Here is a 22,952-nt window from a genome sequence, read left to right on the forward strand (position 1 = left end):
TTGGCCTCATTAAACTACAAATTCCAGAATTCTTCAGGAGGCAGAAACCAGATTTAAAGTGGATCCATGCTATAGTGTGATGAGGTGAGAAATATGGACCAATGTACTCTTATTAATGCCAGGCAATAGTTTAGAACAGGTATAGACATAGGAATGACTCACAATAGTTTTCTATCCAAAGCAACACTTACACAAAGATAATTGTTCTAAACTATATCTAAACCAGGAGACTCTGTAGCTCAGTGTGTTAAAGCACTGAGCTGCTGAACTTACAGACCGAAAGGTCCTAGGTTCAAATCCGATGTTAGCTCCAGCTTCCGCCAACCTAGCAGTTTGAAAACATGCAAATGTGAGTAGATCAATAGGTACCGCTCCGGCGGGAAGGTAACGGCGTTTCATGCAGTCATGCTGGTCACATGACCTTGGAGGTGTCTACGGACAACGCCGGCTCTTTGGCTTAGAAATGGAGATGAGCACCAACCCCCAGAGTTGGACACGACTGGACTTAACATCAGGGGAAACCTTTACCTTTACTTATATCTAAACCAGCCATTGCTTTAATGAAAAGAAAATTATCCTGTTGCTGTTGTGTTGATGAGACTTGATTGTTCTAAGACAAATGAGATCAACTAGTAATTAACCTGAAATATAGTAAGCATCATTGCCTAAACACCACTACATCAAACTGTACCCATTTGATCATGTTTAGCAATGTACTTGTCCTTTCCCTTTCAAACGTCCACCACCAGGAGAGGGCACACTTATTAATGTGGCAGTGTTATATCCTCCAATGCTATATCCAAACAGGAAAGCCCACACCTTTGTGCTGTTGGTGGCATAGAAACCATCTGGAGCACAGCCGAGAATCCACCCCCAACAGTTTGGCTATAAATATTTCCCAGGCATACTCTGACAGAACAGACGTAAAGAGGAATGTAATGGCTTCCCATAAAAATGCTGAATCAGTGAGCAATATGAGAATTCCCTTTTTGGTTTTAAAGCATTCTGCCCACCCCAATTTTAATCTGGAACACTTGGAAGTTGCATACATTGGTATTAGTGGACCTGCTAGTTGTTTGCTGCTATGCCAAGAATGAGAAACCAATGCAGTTCCAACCTTTTTCTGCAACCTCGCATGGATGGGGTAGATTGAGCATTGGACTAGGACTCTGGAAACAAGGGTTCATGTTTCCACTCAGCCATGGAAACCCACTGAGTAACCTTAGGCAAACCATACTTTCTCAAGCTCAGAAGAAGACAATGGTAACCCCCTTCTGAACAACTCATGCCGAGAAAACTCAATGATAGGTTCCCCTTAGAGTTGCTGTAAGTGGGAAAGGACTTGAAGGCACCCAACAACAATATCAACCAGCCAAGGGGAGAGCTGGTGTAAGAGTTAAGCAGAGTTGAGGTAGGGGGAATTTTCACTACTGCCCCTCTCTGGTGGGCTGTACTACTAAGCCAAAGCCCCAAACCTCTTAAAAATAGAGCAAATTTCTAGGGGTTTTTCTTTGTCCCATCCAGAACTATACAAAAATCAGTTTTCCATTGGCTTTGCTTCCAAAAGCTGTCCACATACCTTTAAAACCTGCCATAATCCTCAAAAAAGTCTCCAAATTGGCCAAAGTTGAAACATTAATGTCAAAAAGTTGAAGGCAAACCATTACATTTTCCTATGGTTTTGAACATTTTTGGCAGGTGGAAAAAAATCACTCAGGTTTTTTTTAAGGGAGATTAAAACCTTTTAGGATCATTGATTCTTTCTGCATTTCCTTCCCATTGTTTGCTGTTGTGCCAAGATCTGTATACAGTAGAGTCTCGCTTATCCAATGTAAACGGGCCGGCAGAATATTGGATAAGCGAATATGTTGGATAATAAGGAGAGATTAAGGAAAAGCCTATTAAATATCAAATTAGGTTATGATTTTACAAATTAAGCACCAAAACATCATGTTATACAACAAATTTGACAGAAAAAGTAGTTCAATACTCAGTAATGCTATGTAGTAATTACTGTATTTACGAATTTAGCACCAAAATATCATGATGTATTGAAAACATTGACTACAAAAATGTGTTGGATAATACAGAACGTTGGATAAGTGAGTGCTGGATAAGTGAGACTCTACTGTATCTCATTGTCTCTTCCCTGTGCCCCTTTGCTAGCCTAGTGGCCTTAACATGCTATGGAGGATGCTGCCCATTGCTGGTGGTGAACAAAGATGGGATTACAAGTTTAATAGACTTCTTTATGTCAGATGGAGGATGGGCACCATCTTCTCTTTTTCTTCAAAGCAGAAGAAGACCCATATAGAAGAAATAGAGCAAACGGGAAAGCATAATAATACACTTCCAACTCTCTATTACTAATAATAGCTTACACAATTTCCACATAGGAATTCAATTCAGAATCTAGATCAATGCAAAGTGCTAAGTCCATGACAGCAATCCCAAATAAACTCATTAATCTGAATGAGGAATGGGGTTTTTTTCCCCATGTCAGGGGCGACTTGAGAAACTGCAAGTCACTTCTGGTGTGAGAGAGTTGGCCGTCTTCAAGAACATTGCCCGGAGGCGCCCGGATGTTTGAGATTTTACCTACATGTGCCCCATGTTATCACTTTGAAGCAGTGAAAATATTTAAATAGTCTGGAGACATATGAAACAATTTGGCACAACAACTTAAAATGAGTTATAACAGTTTAAGAAAGGTTAAAACCAATGCACCCATGTTGGAAGCCAAAAATATTTATTTATTTATTTATTTACAGTATTTATATTCTGCCCTTCTCACCCCGAAGGGGACTCAGGGCGGATCACATTGTACACATATAAGGCAAACATTCAATGCCATATAACATAGAACAGAAACAGAGACAGATGCAGAGGCAATGTAAACTTTTTCCAGCTTCCAGCTTCCTGAGGGTATGCTTGATTCCGGCCACAGGGGGAGCAGCTGCTTCATCATCCACTGCGACGGCATTTCCTCATTCCAACAGCAGCTGGGTGATTTTTATGGTGTCGTAAATTAGCCTCCCCACATATAAGTGGTACCTAAATTTCCTACTTGATAGATGCAACTATCTTTCGGGTTGCTTAGGTCAGCAACGAGCAGGGGCTATTTTTATTTTTAATTGTCGGATGCTCACCCTGACATGGGCTGGCCTCGAACTCATGACCTCTTGGTCAGAGTGATTTATTGCAGCTGGCTAGAATGACGCCTGCATTGGCATCAATCATTCCTCCAAGAAGCGCTGGAGTCATATTTGGGGTGCAACAGCAAAGAAGGCCCCCTCCCATATTGTTTTCTCAATGTATTGTCCCCAATGGCAGGAGAAAGAGGAAGGCCTCTCCAGCAGCCTTCAGGCTTTAACCTTGTGTATGTACAGCCTGTTAGCAAATATTTCAAGACCACCAACCAAAAGAGCTTTTATAGACCAGAAGGAAAAACCATGAGGATATTTCAACATATTGAACTGATGACCCTTGAATAATTTCTTACTAATTTGTCCTGCATGTAAACCAGTGAGGCGAGTATTAATCAAATTATTTTGAAGATCATAAGGTTGAAATTGATTTTTTGGTCAGATAACAAAAGCATCTTTTAAAAATTGTTGTGAGTTTTTCAAGAAAAGCCCTCAAGGTGTGTTAACATCTCATCACAGAAATATTAGGCAATCTAGAGTATTGCTACTCAAACAAACATATTTTACCTGCTTCTGGAAACAAGCTAGGCAACAATTTGGAAGGGAACTCCTAATGTGCTGAAAGAATGGAGAATTAAGAAATGATCAAGACAAGCTTGATCTCAGAAAAGCAATCCAGCTTTCAAATCAAAGATAAACCAGTGAGTTTGAGTCTTCTAACCCCATGGGATTCCATCATTATTTTTTCTATTGCACCTTCATCTTTGATGTCCTTCTCCTTTTCTTATGAATGAAACAACTTGGTGAGCCATTACATCACTCAGCAGGCCCTTTATTTTCTCCCCACATATGTTCCCTATGTTGCCCACCCCAGTGTCTCAAACACTTGCACACATACATAAAAGGACTGTTGAAAGATGAATCAGCTCAGTAGGATTCTCCATCAAGAGAGTTTAAAAAGCATAGCATAGCACACAAACTAATTAAAGCAGGGAAGTCTGTGATTCAAGTATGACTCCAGTGATGTTAGCCAGTTCAACTAGTTCTACAGTAGTACTATAAGTGAAGTTATGAAGATCAAATGCGAGAACATTTGGTATATGTCACTGACTAAAGTTTCAAAATCTGATGCATATGATAGACTATCCTAGGACTTTTTAAATTAATTGGATTAGATATTATTTCCAGTGTGTTGCATATTTATTTGTATTCATAAATATATCCAAATGCCTGCTCCTTGTTTGAATGAATGCCACTATCAAGGAATGTCAGTACTGACCAAGTCTGATAATGAAGGTGGGCAGGAGAGATTTAGATACAGCCCCATTTCCCCAAACAGGTATTTCACACTGTCAAGGGAGACAATAGCACCCACTACACACAATAAACAAAATGATGAATGGTGATCCACTCATGTGATCCATTCAGGTGATTGAAATTCATTTATCATGGGATGATGGTGGAATTTGGCACTGGAAACTTTGTGGTGAATGTCAGAGTGGTCAGCTGGCATGCATGGCTCTGTCTTGTCCTGCCCCACAAGAAGTTGAGCTAATCCCAGCAACCAATATCAAAAACTGTTGCTCCACTTTGACTAATGACTAGGCTAGTCTAGATGGTATTTTCAAGATAGGAGGTTCCAGCAAAATAATCACCTTCTAGGACCTGATTCCATCCTGCTTTGGCCATTATCTTGTGCCCAGTGTGGGCAAACAATATTTTAGATGACAAAAGAGATGGCGAGAATTTATAATTTTTATTCACCCAAAATAAGTTCAGGTTTTTTTTAAAGTCTATATGGTTATTGTTGTTGCTGTTGTTATTTCACAGAAAAACAGTTTTTGAACTAAAAATAGTATTTTCTGCACATAAAATATTTCTGTGCAAAAATACTCCTTTTTTTGAAAAAAAAATGTGCAGAAAAGTCTGTTTCCATTCCAAATAAAACTTCTTGTATGACTTTTACCCTGAACCATTTCCATATTGTGAAAACACTTTTCTATCCAGAACTGTACACATCAGGCTTTCCTAACATTCAAGAAACACATTTTCTAACAATTTTTTTAAATATTGTGATTATTCTTCCCATCCATCTTTTTCTCTCCCTCTGAGGATAAGACAATGGCAGTAGAGATGGAAGGAGGCTGCAGTCATTAATTAATGTGACTCCAAACCTATACATCTTAAGCCAGGCAATGCCATGACCAAAGAGTTTCCAATATGCTGCTGATCATGGGGTAGAACAGGGCACATTGAAATGAGTAGCTTCGAGATCTTACATCTTCTCTCAGTGTACTCTTAAGTACACTGCAGTTGTCTCCACCTTAAACACATAGTCACAGCAGTAGGCATACCGTTACAACAACTTTAAGCATCACATCATTCCAGCCATGGCAGTTGTAATTTTCTTGTACCCTGTTCTGGAGCAACACAGAACCCTCAAATTGGGGCACTGCTTGACCTAAGAAGTAGCATTTGGGTGTCACATTCATTCATTCAATCATTCAGGATTTTAAATGTGAATCCTAAGATTTATGAGACTGTACGTCTGGGTTATGATTGTCTGAACAAAATGCCAGTCTGGAACTAATCGATGTTGAAATCTCATTTCCATCATCTTTTTCCAGGATGCCCACTGGTCAGGGGTTATAAGAGTGATGCTCCAGGAATATCTGGAGGATCATAGGATTCCCTCACTCCAGCAGTACCATGAGATCTACTTTTGAGTAGTACAATTTCTGTTTGGCTTATGTATGCATTAGTGGTGTGCATTCGTATAGAATTGCTGTTCGTTTTGTATAGTTTCATTCATGTCGTCTCATTTTCGCATTCATGTCCCGCTAATGAAAATGAGCTGCCTATATGACACAAATTTTCATCTGGCTTACAAAAAAAATGAAAATTTTTGGACCAGTGGTTGTAATGGGAGGACTTTAAGGCTCCCCCTCCCACGCTTGGTTTTTGGGCTAGAGGGGTGAAAATCGCCACACATTGAGGGCATCTTGACCCCTTTTAGCCCACCAACTTTTAAAACATTTGGGTCTTCCCCAGAGTACTTTTGTTGTTGTTGTTGTTGTTGTTGTTGTTGTTGTTGTTGTTATTATTATTATTATTATTATTATTATCAAGGCCCATTGATGCACATCGGATGTAATTGGGAGGCACTGCTCTCCCGGACTCCGCTTAGGGTGCCAGAATAACTGCTGTTCTTAGTATTAGTATAAATATTATTATCAAGACCCATTGATACACATCAGATGTAATTGGGAGGCACTCCTCTCCCAGACTCAGCTTATTTATCATTATTTATATTCATATTATTATTACACCCATTGGTGCACATCAGCTGTAATGGGAAAGCAGCCCTCTGTCAGTACCTGCTTATTGTGACGGGGCTGAAATGAAAGGAAAACAAAAGCAAGCATGATTATTGTGCGGCTTTTATTTTTGGGTCGCCTTTCGTTTCCTATGAAAATGTCATCATTCGTTTTGTGTAGATGAACGGTCAAAATGAAACGATAGCAAGAAGGAAATGAAGGGAAAATTTTCGCACACATCTCTAATATGCATTTTCCCACTACTAACTAAGCAGTAGATGTCTTGTGATTTTTCTGCTATTGTTGGACAAAAAAATCAGGGTAGCATAAGGAATAGAGAGAAAACTTATCATCTCTCACCAGTGGCTTTCTAGGGCTGTGGATGCCTAAAAGTATTTTGTTACAGCTAAAAAATAACTGCTTAACATCAAGAGATTTATAAACCTATAACTCTGCTAATTCTAAGAAATTTTGGGCAATCATACATGCTGCAGAATAATGGTATTTGACCTATGTTATTAGCAGAGGTGTTGAAGAACTGGAAAACATGCAAAGCACTCAAACTCCTAATTTTAAGCTTTGACAAATATCATCCTGGGAGCCATTTTATATCTAGAATGTAAATCCCTTTTCCAGTGAATAGGTAGAACAGAGAAGCAGAGACAAAGAAAGGCCTCAGTACAATTGTTTGAACTGACATTCTAGAAATGTGAAATCATTTTAACGAATTGTAAAGCAATGGGCTTTGAAGAAAGACTTCAAATGTACTGAGTCACTTTCTAATTAAAACAGAAACCAACTTTCAAAGCTGCTGTTACTGAAATCTACCATGAGCACAACCATATTTCAAAAGCAGCCCTTTTATGAAGAGATGGCCTCTGAAAACAGTTACAGCAATTGTCAGAACATTTCTATTAACAAATGTGCCACTGCAGATCTACAGTGATATCAATCATTACAAATCCGCTGACATGCCTCTTTGCTGGAGGTTGAGCATAGAATCACACTGAAGGATCTACAAATGTCTCGAGAAGTGTTCCTTCTAACAAATGGAGGTTGACTATAGACCTGTGCCAGAGAATCTAGACATTCCTACTGAAAATATATTAATTGCATCCATGAATAATCAAATGGGCAAAAGTTAAATCAGAAATATGGAGGACCGCCTATATAGATGCTATCATCCACTGTATTACTATGTTACTGTCAGTAAATTGGAGAGTCTTGCAATGAGACTTTTAATAAGAAGAGTCAAAGAAGGAGTGCCATTAGTTAATATCCCATTTTGTCATGATATGGTGGCCATCATCTGCAAATAATATGGTGTTCAATATGCAATTAGATAGATGGTAGATATATAGATAGGTAGATAGATAGATAGTCATGCAGTATTTTGTTTCATGGTTTCTGAGGTTAATTTATTGCTAATGAAACATTGGCAGAAACTACTTTTTAAATTAAAAATTAAAATATTGTTGTAATAATATGGTAATTATCATTTCTTAAGAAATATTTGTGTTGGTGTACCAAAATGCTCTGGTTCTCTGATCACAAAAACTAGCACTGACGTTTCCATCAGGATTCAGAGGGTGATGTCCATATAATGCTGGCATAAGAGCAAATACAGTACAGGCAGTCCCCGAGTTACAAACAACTAAGTGCAGTATTTGATTGCCTTTTTATGTGCACTTCTGAAAATGTGCAAGTTCCTTCATAAGTGGGCATAAGAATTTGATTTGTTTTCTTCAAAAAAATCTTGTAATAGCACAGCAGGTTAATCACCAAGCTGCAATAAATCTTGCCAACCCCAAGATTGACAATTCGAAGCCTGAGTCAGGGTGAGCTCCTGACCTTTAGCATAGCTTCTGCTTACCTAGAAGTTCAACAATAAATGTGAATAGATAAATAGGAACCGAATTAAAGCAGGTAGGTATTTAGACTCAGTGTTTCGATCAGAAAAAGGAGGAAGCTTATGAACAAAGAAAGCTCTTTGGCAGGGAGATGGAGCACCAGCACCCCCCAGTGGCCAGAACTGAATACAGCCTCCAAAGATGCTGAAAGATGGGAAAGCCTATATACCTCTATCTGTTGTCTGTCTTGTCATTGTTATAATCGGCATTGAATGCTTTCCATATATATGATCTGTGATCTGCTCTGAGTCCCCTTCAGGGTGAGAAGAGCGAAATATAAATACTATAAATAAATATTTACAAACAGGGGCGAGGTAAGAAGAAATGAGAGAAATCTACCGCTGGGAAAGGGAGTTCATTCCTGAAGGAGTTATCTTGAGGAAAAGGTGTTTCCACTGAAGCTTAATCACCAGTCCTTGTTTCCCACAACAAGCCACATTTTTCAAAATCCAATTATCACAAGGACAGAAAGTGAAGTGAAATCTTTTGAACAGACAGCAAAACAAACACCACGGGGTGTCAACCCTTCTCTATGCTATCCAAAACAAACACACACACACACACACACACACACACACACAAATGGTTGGAGTTATACTTAAAAACTGTACCTGTTCCGACTTACAAGCAAATTCAACTTAAGAACACACCTACAGGACTTATCTTGTTCGTAACTTGGGGACTGCCTATAGTAGGCTTTAATATAATTCTTCTAATATATCTTTCAGGTTCTCCTCCCTGCAGTGATCTTAGTTGCCTCCTGGGGAATATATAAAAGACATTTCTTTGAAAGAGATCAAGAAAGAGCAGAGTTGTGTGCTGACTGATTTCACAGAATAGCAATACCAGGAAGGACAGGAAATAGAAAGCCAATTATATGCTGATTTTGGTAATGTTATTTTTCAGATTAAATGCCACTTGAAGTTACAAAAACTAGCACTTGAAGCTGTCAGTTTTCTGATTGCCTTCACATCAAGCTCTGTCATAGCAAACAGACTGTTGGATAGTTCAGCTCCATAGGGGACCTGCAAAACTTTGACAGAGGTTTAACAGCCCTTGAAATTATATCCCCAAATCTTTGAGAGCCTGCTGATTCAATGGGAAAAGACATAAGCTAAGCAAGTTATAAATAAACGCTTTTATCACAGGCAATACTGTCTTGGTGACTTCAAAGGCCAAGCTAAGGATATACCAATTTCTCTGAAGTTCTGCAGACAGTAGGAACTTTATTGTGCTGGGCAAGCAGGTTTCACATCAGGGTTGCAATCTGATAATACTAAAGAAGTCCTCTCCCTCTGTCACTCTACCCCTTACCTTGCTTTGATGCTACTATTGGAAAGTCTGATGAAATGAGATCACACAGCTAGTTGTGAGTAAGGATGGGGGGATCAGCTTGTTTCATTTGCTTGAACATTTGATATTTTTTGAAGAAAAAAAATTCAAATTCTTTTTGCCCACTTGTGAAGGAATTTGCACATCTTCAGAAGTGCACATAAAAAGCCAAACAGATTACTATACTCAGTGAATTACAGAATCCAGATCCAAAATGTACTGCTACTTCTTACATGTTCCTGTTTTGCCTACCTACTTTGTAGTTGTTACAGGATCCATTTACACAGGCCACCAAATTCATAGCTGGTCCACATCACTGTTGCTTCGAATCAGCCCTAGATTCCACCATGTGTTTACACCACACTGCTCCTGAACTGCATCAGCAGTGAGAGTGGAGTCCTCATTATCCATTTGGACCAAACCTTTGTCATGTTTTGTTGTCTTAATAGCATCCATGTAGGTCCACGGAGCTGCCAATAACTCTCTGGAGCTCTGTGGCTGCCTCTGACAAAGTTAAGTGCCATCTCACTTTCCCCATACCATGGACCACAGGAAAGCTCAGGTGGTGACAATGCCCCACATGAACAGCAAGGCTTATTGCAAATCAGAACCAGCTCAGCTCTTCTCACCCCCCCCCCCCCCCCAAGTGCAGAGCTGCTCCAGAGCTTCAGGGGAGCCCAGAGTATTCTCCAACTTTACCTAACATGGGGCAAAATCATGTTTAAGCATCTTTGGACTGCATTGGGTACATGATGGCCCCATGCATCATGTGAAGATCTGTGAGCAATTTATCACCCACTACAGGGAATATGGTCCATGTAGATGGGCCCTTAGGTTGGTCAAATGAATAAGGTAGTGATGATCCTAATTTAGCACCACAAATAATCTAAATAAATACGGATTCAAATTCAGATTGTTATGAGCCAAGCACACAAAATCCTCTTCCTGGATGAAATAATTGTTTAGTTTCCTTTTCTCACATACAATGTTTTCTTTTTTTAAAAAAATCTTTCCATTATTTTATGGACAAATTTGTTCATTTTGAAAAGTTTTTGTCCAAGATAAAACTAGAGAGAACTCTACCCCCATTCCTAGTTGTGAATTGTCATGATTTGCAAATGCAGAGTGAACTGATTTTATGTCCTTATTTCTCATTGTCCACATTCATAAAACAGTTAACTTCTGTGTATCTGGGACCTGAACATTATTTCAAGATTTTCTTCAGGATAAAAAGAATGAGAAAGTGTTCTCTGGCCTCTTCTGGATGATTGACACATGGAGGCAGAATCCATATATATGGAAGAGGGACTATATAGAAATTGTAGAATTAAATGGTAGCATTGGAAGTGATCACATGAGCTATCTGGTTCAATCTGCAGCTAAACTAGCTAAAGCAGCCATGAAAGTTGGACGTTCAACTTCTGTTTAAAAAGCGCTCACTAAGGTGAGTCCACTACCTTCCCAAGTAGCATATTACTATATTTCATCCTCTCTTAGGGCCCGTCTACATGGGTCAACTCCCTTGGATTAGGCCAGAAATCACACCTGAAGGTTCACATGATATTGAAAGACTTCCAGCCCCTGATGAAGGGTAAAAATAATTTACTTAGTTTTATCCTGCATTAGCAGAAATTTTGGGGTTGGGGTTGACAGTTTGACCGATTATAGGTCAAACCAGTCCACTATCCACATGGGCCAATGCCACCATTCCCTTTTCTATGCATTCTTTGGAGCAGGCAGAAGGGGATGAAACTTGTCCTTGCTGCTTCTTGTTACCACAGCATCTGGTTTTAAAGTTCCAGAGAACTAGTGGTCATTGCCAGGATCATTTGCTGACTTTGGTTAGACCTCACCAGGAATACTGTGTCCAGTTATGGGCACCACAGTTCAAAAGAGATATTGACAAGCTGGAAGGTGTCCAGAGGAGGGCAACTAAAATGTTTGAAAGTCTCAGGACCATGTCTATGAGGAGTGTCTTAAAGAACTGGGTATGTTAACCTGCAGAAGAGAAACAGAGAGGGAATCATCCCTCTTCTTATCCCAGGTCACAGGGATGCTTTTACTGATATCATCAAAAGCACCTGGCAATGGCCACAACTTCTATGTAGCTCACTTGCCATCTGACAAAGAACAATTCAGGTAAGGATGACTGGCCAGTGGGGCTGAATAAATTTGGCATGAATGGACAGCCTGAATTCCATCCCGCCATTACAGAGGGATGGAATCACCTGGGTAGGTCCAGAGTATTGACTCTCCAGACCAGACCCAGATTTTATGACCCTTGTGAATTGGTCCTCTGACCATAACAAGTGATTGTGGTCCTTTAAAAAAAGTACCTAAGGCTAGTAGAAATCTCTTCAGTGTGCTTAGTATGATACAAATAAATGCAAACCCAGTTATCTTAAAAGTATATTAATCTCTGGAGTGTACTGGCATTCAGATTATGAATCAGAGTGACAAAGTTTTATTCTACAGGGAATATGGCCAATTGGAAAATTGCTGCTGCCACCAAATGTGCCATTTCTCTAGGGAGCTGTAGTTGACTTTGGAAGTAGAACTGGCATCTTCTTGTGGTATTAGAGAGTCCCTCAAGTTCATTACTTGGTTTTCAAAATTATGATAATTGTCTAGATCCCAATTTTTAAAGGATCCCTTCCTAACTACTTAAAATTTATAGCCATAGCTTACATAGTAGCTCAGCAGCTCACATATGGCTTATGTCAATGGCAGAAACCATGCTATTTTATAAATCACATTGATTTGTTACGTGGCACTGAAAGATCTTAAGCAGAATCATTGGCTGTAAATTACAGGATCCTAGTCCTCGACATTCTTATCTGGGCTTCAGATTTGTCAAAATGAGTCCGAGAGTCAAGTCTTCTGTGTACACAATGCTACCAGTCAAAGAATAAGAAGGAAGGCCATTCAATTTCCTCCCTTCTTGGAGCAGAGCCAGCCTAACATTTTCTTTTCTGTTAGTTTTGGCAAAAAGAAAATGGGGGAGGGGAGTGAACTTTACTGCTCGGTTACTGCTGTATTTTTTTAAAATGTTTTTATTAAAAATGTTGAAACATGGGCTCTGTGACAAAATTACTGTATTATTGAAGGCTGGGTGGGGTGGATGAATGCCTTGGCAGCAGTTCAGAAAGCTATTAATGGTACTGATAATAGTGAATCTCATTCAGCCTCTACAGTATAGCAATGCTTAATTGCAATAAATTTTGCTGCAGTCTGGTGACTGATGTTCATAGTTAATGAATCGGGCCAGATTCAAAGGTTAATCTTATAGGCGGTAACAAGTCTTGCCCATCTGATATTGGAACCAAAATACCATATTTGTTAGTTACATGATGATATATATTGGGCATGGAACAAAAAGAGCCAGTTTTTATTGGCTGCAGATTTGTACTGCATCTAAAAGCAAAATATTGAAAGAGAAAAAAGCTACAGTTCTAAATAGTGATATATGAAGCAAGTACAAAAACTGACATATATCAGAGGGGGAAATGTGATCCATCAAATAAAATATATTGTCAGACATCAAAAGAGTTTTATGAGAGAGTGTTTCATGAAGAAAGGGCTCACATGCATGTCAGAAAGTCCACAAGCCACAAGTAACTTTCTTCAATGTCAAAAAGCCTGAGCTATTTGTGAATTTTAAAAATGAACAACGTTTCCTTAGGCCCAAATAGGGTAAAGGGAGCTGGGGGGCGAAGGGGGGAAGGCAATTTGAATGTTAGAAAATGTAAATATGAAGAATTGCCCTCCAAAGCGATTGGATTTGAATACCACATTTGCCAACAACGGGAAACAGTAGAAGAGAAACAGAAGGTAAATTGTGGTCCACTGAACATCAGTGGTATATTCTTGATGGATTCAAAAGTCAATGTTGGGGAAGGGATTCCTCCAACCACTTCAAACAGATTATTTCTTATTCATTTGAAGTATTTTAATTTGTATTTTGATTATTTTAAAGTTATATTTAAATTAATTACATTTCTATCTTGCCTTTACTTTGTTGAGCTCAAGGAAACCCAAGTCATGGTAGAGGAGCTACTGAGATGTTTTTAATTGGTTTTTTTGTGTGCCTTCAAGTTGTTTCTTACCCTAAGGTAAAGTTCTCACTGAGGGTTTCTTGGCAGAATTTCTTCAGAAGGGATTTTTTCTTACCTTCCACTGAGACTAAGAGAGTGTGACTAGATCACCCAGTGGCTTTTCATGATTAAGTTGGAATTTGAACCCTTTTCTTCCAGAATCATAGGCTAATGCTTAAACCAGAGGTTTCCTAGCTGTGTAACAAGTATTAAATAGGACTGCTGCAAATCCCATGTAATTCTACTGTTTTCCATCCCAATCAATTTCCAAAAAGCCACATAATTTTCATAGTTCTGCACCTTACTTGATTCATCTTACATGAAAGTTGTTTTCCTTTTTAATGTAAAAGTAGTCTGTTTTTACATTTGAAAAGTAGCCTTCAGTGGACATAAACACATTGAGGTACACTGATAAAATTATACTTTTTATAAGATATCACAATCAAAATAGTATTATGACTCAAAAATTGTTTTCTCATTCTGTCTGCAATATCAATCCATGATTTGTCTGCATTGTCTTATCATCTTGTATTGGACAGATATTTTCACACTCACTGCAATCGGGATTTATTGTATGTTCCTTTTTTCTATTTAGAAGTACCTTACCTTATTAGAAGGTTCGTCCAAATCCTGGCATTTCTCCTGTCTCCATTCCACATCCGAAGACAAGCTCACTTGCTACCTACAGGTTTGAAATGACAATAGAGTTGGAGGTACAGGTAAACATTTCATATGACAGTTACCAATCTCCTTAACATCTGAGCCGTGCTTCTTTAATTAATTGTTTCATAGTAACATATTTATTTGTTAATTTATTTATATGCTGATTTTTCTCTCTTGACAAAGACTCAGTGTACATAATACGCAGATATGTTTTAATTTTCTCTCATCTTTCCTTGAATTTTCTAGTCAGCTGTCTGAAAAGGAACATCAGGAGTAAATAATTTCCAAATTGAGTATTTAAAATAACAACAAAAGCAACAGCTAACCAGAAAAATGAACAATAATACATATATACAATATAATTTGTAATAATATATAATATTATAATATATTGTATATGCATATAATATTAATAATATTATTTTGTAATATAATATAATACTAATAATACAATATAATAATATTAATTATATATTATATATTACATGTAATATTACTAATAATATTACAATATATTGATATAGTACAATGTAGTAATTTATTGCCAGTATTGTGCTGTGCTAATAATAAAATATTGTATGTAAATTTGATTTGTAAGCCGCTTTGAGTCCCCTTCAGGGTGAGAAGGGCGGGATATAAATATATTAAATAAATATTAAATAAATAAGGAACCCCGGTGGTGAAGTGTGTTAAAGCACTGAGCTGCTGAACTTGTAGACTGAAAGGTCACAGGTTCAAATCCCGGGAGCGGAATGAGCGCCACACTGAAAAAGTTACTTTTAAGAAGAATGAATATCATGACATCCAGAAGATGTCTACAAATGAGCAGTGCTGTAATGTGCCTTGAGCCATAAGGAGAGGCAGGCAAGAAATAAAACTGTTGTTGTTGTTGTTAGATAGACTCAATCAAAGAAACCACAAACTTTAATTTGTAAAAGACCTACAAAAGAGGGGGGCTGTATGAAGATGGGGACAGCACAGATTCAGAGGAATGATATCCCTGCATGTGAAAAAAAGTTAATAGATTTTGAGCTTTCTCAAAGCATGTTGAAAAATTATTTCTGCAATAAGAGAGGAGCTAAGCAGACATGCTTCTGTCTAAGGAAAGACAGGTTTACCATGGCAGAAGCATGTGATTACATCCTGAGTCCCAGTGTAAGACTTAAACACTGGGTATACATGAGAGGGACCAAAAGGTCCCTGATTCAAATCCTGGGAGCGGAATGAGCACCCACTGTTAGCCCCAGCTCCTGCCAACCTAGCAGTTCAAAAACATTCAAATGTGAGTAGATCAATAGGTACCGCTCTAATGGGAAGGTAACGGTGCTCCATGCAGTCATGCCGGCCACATGACCTGGAGATGTCTTTGGACAACACCGGCTCTTCGGATTAGAAATGGAGATGAGCACCAGTCCCCAGAGTCGGTCACGACTGGACTTAACGTCAGGGGAAAACCTTTACCTTTTTTTATACATGAGAGGAATGGGGGAGGTGTGTGTGTGTGTGTGTGTGTGTGTGTGTGTGTATGTATATATATATACATACACACACACACACACACACACACACACACACACAATGTCAAAATATGTGTGTAAGTTAGTAGGTAGGTTGGTTGGTCTGTTTGTACCACAAAGGCTCCTACATGACTTGATAGATCTGGACTCTTCATGATCTAACTTAAAATAATCGAGGGCTTTGAACTTGAAGAACTGCCCCTTTCAGATGAAGGATTGGCTATGACTAGGTGAAGTGACCCTCTGTGATGTGACTGGGAAAGAAAGGGAATGAAGCAGCTTGGCTGCTGGTAGGTGATTTGTATGAGGAGATGGGAGTGAGGGAAAATGGAGGAAGAGAGGGAGGAAAAGAAAAGAATGGGAAATGAAGGAAGGGAGAGAAAGGAAGGAAGGAAGGAAGGAAAAAAAGAAAGGAAGGAAGGAAGGAAGGTGTATGAGGGAAAGCAAGAGCCACAAAGAGCCTGCCCATAGTTGCCAGAGCATTGCAATGGGGACATTGTGAGATGGGACCTCTCAGAGCTGTATGAGAGAGAAAGCAGGAGAACATTGGCCCCTCCGACATCTTGGTAATGCCGGGAATATATGGGTAGTCTTACATAAAATTGATTAGAAGCAACAAAAATGTCAGGGGCCTACATTGATTTCATCAGTGATAGTCCAAAGCTTTCATCCTTCTGTCATCTAACTATGGTACCATAATGAATAAATGCAATACAAACAATTTTTAATTAAAATATAAGCAATTCCTTTGTACCAAGTTCAATTTTATCTCTATTAATCTGTGCCGTACAGTTAATTCCTACTTCGCTTCACTTTGGGGATAACAGAATGATTTACTGTAATTAGTATTTCCTGGTCAACATATGATGTCAGAATTCTGTTGAAGTGATAGTTTTTGGGAGCTTTTTTATACAGTATTGTGGACTTTGGCCTTAGAATTTAAAACAAGTAAGACTGAACTTCTTCTGACTACATTATACAACCATTTTCATCTCCCCGCACCCACAGTAGAGATTTTTTTACAATGGTTACTTTGTTTCAGTCATTTAGTCTTGCTGACATTAATGCAATTATTTTTGACAAGTTGAAAATCTTCCTGTAATTGAATTTCAATTTGACTTTAATGTTTGCCCCCATTTAGAAGTCCCTGTTAAAAGATTTTGAGTTGTGATAATAATATTTCCTTCCTATATTATCAAAAAACCTAATCTGTTTTCTTTTGTTCAATCAGCACTATCCCGAATACTGAAGAGACTTTTTAAAAGGTGAAAGTGCTTTTTAAAGTGTCCTGCTGTTTTTTTGGCAGGTAATAGACTGATATATACAATGGAATAAGAATATTAGCACATAAATCAAGGATTTCTCAAGTGTATTTCTGCTTTGACTTGGAGAACACAAACGTTTCTGCACATGGCTCGAAAATATGTGTTGAACATTGAAAACCTGTAAAGGGAATATAACCTCAACCTAGGAATGGCAACTGTGAAAAGCTATGGGTGCACATTAACATCCAAGGTATCTTGCATGCCACACAAAATAAATACAGTAGAGTCTCGCTTATCCAACGTTCTGGATTATCCAACACATTTTTGTAGACAATGTTTTCAATATATCGTGATATTTTGGTGCTAAATTCATAAATACAGTAATTACTACATAGTAGGCTTGATCGATCCATGAAAAATTTGATTCTAAACTCGTTTCAAAACTAGAGGGGGCATTTTTTCGTTTTTGTTGCTAATAACGAATTTGGCCCCCAAAATTTTTCGAAATTAACGAAAATTCGTTATTTTCGAAATTAATTCGTTAATGGCGGACGCGCATGCGCGGTGGCCCAAAAACAGCCCGAGGGGGGGGGACTTAGGGGGCTCTCCCGCCCTCATTTTTTGAGTGATCTTCTTCAACCTTGGTACAGTGGTAGAACACATTTAACACTGATAGCTCACCAAAATGTGGAACGTTTCCCTTATCCTCTGATTTTTGGCAAATTTTCATAGCTTTTATAATAAACCATTTTTTAATAATTGCAGAAATCTGTTCCTGGTTTGAAAGTCTTATTTCCTGTTAAATTGGGTTGTCTTTACTGTGAAAGTCATTGCTCTACTTCAGAAACTTTGTTTTTGTGGCTGAAACTTTGTTAAATTGGTGTAGTCCCTGCATATGTGTGTGTGTAAAGGTATCCCTTGACGTTAAGTTCAGTCATGTCTGACTCTGGGGGTTGTGCTCACCTCCATTTCTAAGCCCAAGAGCCAGTGTTGTCCATAGACACCTCCAAGATCATGTGGCCAGCATGACTACATGGAGTGCCATTACCTTCCCGCCACAGCGGTACCTATTCATCTACTCACATTGGCATGTTTTCAAGCTGCTAGGTTGGCAGAAGCTGGAGCTAACAGCGGGCGCTCACTCTGCTCCCGGGATTTGAACCTGGGACTTTTCGGTCTGCAAGTTCAGCAGCTCAATGGTCTTTGCCTTGGCTGCCTTCCAGATCAGGCTTATAACCAGCCTATTATGGGCCACAAATTAAAGAAAATTCAATCCCATTTAAGCACAACATGAACAGTTTTGATGCAAAAACCATAAACTCTGTTTATTAAACTCTACGATCCAAACTTTAGAACAACTTGCAAACAATTGAAGGTTAGACCACAGTAATAATAACCAATTCTATTCCTTTCCAAAATATACACATAAAATAGTATCTTTCTTTCCAATAGCATATAAACTTTTCCTTTGTTTACAAATCAAAATTCTAGACAGTACCCATTTAGAAGATATTTCTATATTTTCCCTGCAAAGGATAGGGCTGCATCCCTCTGGAGACACACATGATAACCCGGACATGATATAAGGCACTTATATACGTTAAATAAACATGATGTCATTGCATATATAAAAGAAGCATGATATTAGGCAATTATAGTTGCAAATAATATAATTAAACATGTAAAAATTATACATCCATACATAAAAGAAACATGTAAAGTAACTGCATATATAAAACACAATATAAAATATGATATAAGGCAATTACAGATGTAAAAGGAACGTGATATTACATATGTAAAAAACATGATTATATGTATAAAAAAGCATGATACAAGGTGTCAGGATCTAGGCTGCTGGGCACCAATAACCATACACTGAGGCCAGATTCTATCTAATATCTTTATTAAAGGAATATATAAAGTCAATAAAAACAAGTGTAGAATAAAGTTCAGAAGCAGACCTTTCAAATGAGGCCAAATATAGTCCAGCAGATTATTGTCCAATATGAAATATTACAGTCCAAAGATTATAATCCAATAACCGCAACACACGCTTTGCCAAGCAAAGCGTTGGGAAAACAGCAAAAGTCTTGAATCCAATGAAGCTTGACACAAGGCTGAAAGTAACTTGGAACGTGGCTGGAGCTGTGGCTAAAGGCAAAGCAACTTTAAGCATGGAACAAGATCTGTGGTAAATCCGTGAGACGAGGACAAGGCTTGGAACTAGATTCAGGAGGTAAGGAACAGGATTCGAAGTCCACACACACGACCTCTCTCCAGGAGCTGACGAATTGACTCCGCAAGGAATCCTTCGCGCAATTTCCCTATATTGGGTCTCGTTTCCCCAAACAACAATCACTTTCCCTAGAGAACAGGGAGCGAAGGAAACCAGCTTGCAGGTGCAAGACTCCCCGTATTTTCTCAGGGGAAATACTTCTAATCAGTGGCATATTTGGCAGCAAGGCGAGCACTACTTCTAAATTTTTCTCTCGATCCTCTATCAGTCGTGTAAGCCTGTTTTCTCCCATAAGGGGGAGAGTTCCCACCAAGGTCAGGTTTAATTGGTTCTTGGACTAGAACTTCAGGCAGCTGGCAAGGCTCTGACTCCGACCGGAAATCTGGGGAAAACTCCATATTTTCCTCCTCATCTGCCACAATACTGTCAGGAATAGGACTGCAGGGCCCATGAGTCATCACACTAGGCAACTGACACATCTAAAAGAAACACAATATAATTAACCTAGGTACAACAAATGTGAAAGAAGGCAACAATATACATAAAAAAACATTTCTGGACTCACAAATGTAGTCTAAGGGCTTCCATTCTCCAAACCTGAAACAAAGTGGGAGGAAATGTAAAGAGTGTTAATGATGCTCAAAATCAAATGTTGTTCTTTTACAAAGTCAAACTAAAACTAAGAATAAATGCTTCGGTCTTCTCCTGATCTTCTTATCTCCTCACCTTGCGTCCAGCCGAGTTGCGTCCGCACTTGCGATACAGCGACCTCTTCCCTTGGCTCAGTGGGCAGTATTTTAAAGTATGGGCCTTTTCGCCCGTGGCACCACTGAGCGGACAGGTGTATTTGCGCAAGATGGGGCACTCCACGGTGCCGTCCATCCCCTTCAGCCGGTGGGACGAATAGACCTGCTTGGATTCCCCGTTGTGTTTGCAGAAATTGCAAATCTCCTTGTTTTGGGAAGCCTGGCCATTGGCACTACCTTTGGAGCTCTTGCTGCTGGAACTGCTTCCATTAACCCATTGTGATGCTGTTTCAAAGTTGTCCTCGTTGAGGACTAGCTGCATGTCGTAGTCCATTGTGTCCCAACTCTGAGATGGAAATGGGACCTTCTTGCGTTCCGCGATGATCTCCGTAACCACTTTCGCAAGGCTCAGATAGTCCTTCCATCTGTCAAAGTCCCTGAACATGGAAGGGGCATAATGTGGCACGTGCATGGCTGATCTGGAGAGCATGGTGCCAATTCTACCCTGGTGTGGACACACACTGAATGCCACATATTGGAGGCGGAGTCTTTGTTTTATATATAAGGGGAGGGGTTCCAAACCTTTCACATTGGACCCTCCCATCTATTTTTACCCTCCTTTGCCCTAGATTTAACCCACACATGTCTAGACAATCACAGGTTTTCAAGGAAGAGTTGGGTTTTTCCAATTTTTTCACTTCGGAGGTAATGCCACAGTTTCTCCCTTGAGGCAGTGGTTCTCGACTTGTGGGTCCCCAGATGTTTTGGCCTTCAACTCCCAGAAATCCTAACAGCTGGTAAACTGGCTGGGATTTCTGGGACTTGTAGGTCAAAACACCTGGAGATCCACAGGTTGAGAAACACTGCCTCAAGGGAACGTTAGCAGTTGTGGTTCTGTTTGTCCATCCAAGAATGAGTTGAATTTCTGCCTTGGATGAAATAGCAACATTGCACATCCAACGTTTGCCAAAGTCCTGAAGGACGGATCCAGTAATGATGAAGCCTGCAAGAGTGTTATATTGCTTTTGCATGGCAGAATAGCATTGGACTGGATGGTCTCTTCTACCTTTATGATTCTATGATGTTTGGCGCCATGATTCTATGATTCTATCATTTTAGGATTCTAGGACTTTTGGGATGATTCTGTGACTTGGTTCTTTGAGTCTATGACTTTAGGGACCATGTTTCTATTATTCCATGACTTCTGTGACCATATTTCTATGACTTTTGTGACCATTCGTGGGCCATCTGGCTAGTATTCCGGGACGGTAAATGATATATCGGTTACAGCATCAGATATTTCTGGATACAGTAGAGTCTCACTTATCCAACATTAACGGGCCAGCAGAACGTTGGATAAGCAAATATGTTGGATGATAAGGAGACATTAAGGAAAAGCCTATTGAACATCAAATTAGGTTATTTTACAAATTAAGCCTCAAAAAATCATGTTTAACAGCAAATTAGACAGAAAAGGTAGTTCAATACGCAGTAATATTACGTAGTAATTACGAATTTAGCACCAAAATATCACAATATATTGAAAACATTGACTACACAAATAAGTTGGATAATCCAGAACATTGGATAAGCGAGTGTTGGATAAGTGAGACTCTACTGTATATTGTTTTTGCATGGCAGAATGGCGTTGGACTGGATGGTCTCTTCTAGCTTTATGATTATATGATGTTTGGTGCCATGTTTCTATGATTCTATCATTTTGTTGTCGAGCAATTTAGAACAGTATAGGATACCTCTAACTGTTTCTTTGAGTGGTGTTCTGTGGAAACACAACCCGCCCATCCTCCCCGCTGATTTCATGAAAAGAAAAGAAAAGAAAGAATAAGCCACATCCGGCAAGGCCCACACACTGAAATACTAGGCCGGCCATCGTTGGCCGGCACGCTTCCCTGACAGGAAGAAATAGGGGCCGCCGCCCCAAAGAAGGCTTCTGTGCAAGATCGCACAAAGGGGTAAAGAACGACAGCCGCGAGAGAAGAGAGAGGCGGTGCATCGTGGGAAACACGTCGACCACGTAGGCCGACAAGGCCCACACGTTGAAATACTAGGCCGGCCACCGTTGGCCGGCACGCTTCCCTGTGAGGAAGAAAGAGGGGCCGCTGCCCCAAAGGAGGCTTCTGTGCAAAATCGCATAAAGGGGTAAAGAACGACAGCCGTGAAAGAAGAGGAAAGGGAAGCGGTGCATAGTGGGAAACATGTCCACCACGTAGGCCAAAAAGGCCCACAATTTCAAATACTGCCACCGTTGGCCGGCACGCTTCCCAGACAGGAAGAAAGAGGGGCCGCCGCCCCAAAGGAGGCTTCTGTGCAAAATCGCACAAAGGGGTAAAGAACGACAGCCGGCGAGAGAAGAGAGATGCGGTGCATCGTGGGAAACTCGACCACGTAGGCCGAGAGGCAGCAAAAAGAAAACAAAAGAAAAGAAAAGAAAAGAAAAAAGCCACAGGCGACAAGGCCCATACATTAAGCCGGGCCGGCCACTGTTTGCCGGCACGCATCCCTGAGAGAGAGAGAGAGAAAAAAAACCAGAGGACACCGCCCCAAAGGAGGCTTCTGTGCAAAATCGCATAAAGGGCTAAAGAACGACAGCCGGCGAGAGAAGAGAGAGGCGGTACATCGGGGGAAACTCGGCCACGTAGGCCGAGAGGCAGCAAAGACCAAAGAAAAGACAGAAAAAGCCACCGCCAAAAAGGCCCACACTT

This window comes from Anolis carolinensis, chromosome 6 (genome assembly GCF_035594765.1).
Source record: "Anolis carolinensis isolate JA03-04 chromosome 6, rAnoCar3.1.pri, whole genome shotgun sequence".
NCBI lineage: Eukaryota > Metazoa > Chordata > Lepidosauria > Squamata > Dactyloidae > Anolis > Anolis carolinensis.